Raw genomic sequence first — 1,647 nt, forward strand, 5'->3', positions numbered from 1 at the left:
TTTTATTTATTTTATTTTTATTTTATTTATTTTATTTATTGTATTGTATTGTATTGTATTGTATTGTATTTATTTTATTTTATTTTATTTTATTTTATTTATTTTATTTTATTTGAGACAAGGCCTCAATATATTGCCCAGGCTGGTCTGGAGCTCCTGGCCTCAAGTGATTCTCTTAATTTGACCTCCTAGAGTATTGGGGTTAACAGGTGTGAGCCTTGCCACCTGGCCGATATTGACCTCATTGAAGAGGAAAGTGGTTGTGGAATTATTTGTAGAATGGCCCTTGATTTTGGTTTTTCTCTTGTGATTAGATTCAGGATATGTATTTCTGTCAGAAACATTATGTAGGTGAGTTTATATCCCATGCCAGTGCATCCCATTAGGAGGCACATAATGTCACTTTGTTTCATTATCAGTGATGTTAACTCTGATCACTTTGTGGTCCACTGTAAAGACATCTTTTCCCTTGGTAATTAATAAATGACCTACAGGGAGAAAAATTGAGACAATGTAAATACCCTATTTACCAATAAACTTCTACTCAGTGGTTTTAGCATTCATTGATAATATTTGCCCTAATCATTGGTTAGTGGTTGCAAAGTAATGATTTGCTATCATGAATGAAAGCTATTTTCCAGGTGCTCTCCCGCATTTCAAGTGTACTACTATTCAGCCTATTCTCTGCATGTATGTAAGCATCAGTCAGGACAGAGGTAGACTTTGTGACTTATAAGATCCTTACTTACTTGATTCTGATGGAAAAGAAAGACAGTTTAGAGTGATACTAAATTTAAATCTTATAGGACAAATATTTTTTGGATCTGTAGCATTTGCTTTAAGAATATTGAGATATAAAGTATATGCAGAAAAGTTCACATCATGAATGTATAGCTCCTTCAGAACTGTTTATGTGGAGTACATCTCTGTAAACAGCATCCACATCTACAAGTAGAACATTGTGAGCATTCTAGAAGCCTGACCACCCAGACTAGAATATTTGCTTTTCATTGATATAATCAGTAGTTTTGTTTCAGTGTCCTGAAAGAATACAGGACAGGAACATAATCTAAGAACATATATAGTATTTTCAACTCCAAATTCCTGCCATTTTCCTTCACTTATGAGCCTAGACAACTGAGAAAGAAACAATAGGGTATCTTTTCTTTTCCTTCCCTAAAACCTGGGACAAATATTAAGCATTATTTGAATATTCAACACATATTTATTGACCAACTATGCATTGTGCCAGACTCTGTCATAAATGCTTTGGTTACACAGATAAGAACAAGTACCTGGCCCGGCGCGGTGGCTCATGTCTGTAATCCCAGCACTTTGGGAGGCCGAGGCAGGTGGATCACGAGGTCAGGAGATCGAGAGCATCCTGGCTAACATATTTATTGACCAACTATGCATTGTGCCAGACTCTGTCATAAATGCTTTGGTTACACAGATAAGAACAAGTATGAGGCCCGGCGCGGTGGCTCATGTCTGTAATCCCAGCACTTTGGGAGGCCGAGGTGGGTGGATCATGAGGTTAGGAGATTGAGACCATCCTGGCTAATATGGTGAAACCTCATCTCTACTGAAAACACAAAACTTAGCTGGGCATGGTGGCGGGTGCCTGTAGTCCCAGCTACTCGGGAG

The 1,647-nt window shown here is 37.8% G+C and overlaps 1 protein-coding gene across 1 annotated transcript in view; it reads left to right on the forward strand.

Annotated features, from left to right (window-relative positions):
• Positions 1-1,647, forward strand: part of OSBPL1A (oxysterol binding protein-like 1A) — a 240,199-nt gene that overhangs the window by 56,652 nt on the left and 181,900 nt on the right. The gene's annotated exons all lie outside the window — the stretch shown is intronic.

Source organism: Mandrillus leucophaeus, unplaced genomic scaffold, assembly GCF_000951045.1.
Source record: "Mandrillus leucophaeus isolate KB7577 unplaced genomic scaffold, Mleu.le_1.0 Scaffold322, whole genome shotgun sequence".
Taxonomy (NCBI): Eukaryota; Metazoa; Chordata; class Mammalia; order Primates; family Cercopithecidae; genus Mandrillus; species Mandrillus leucophaeus.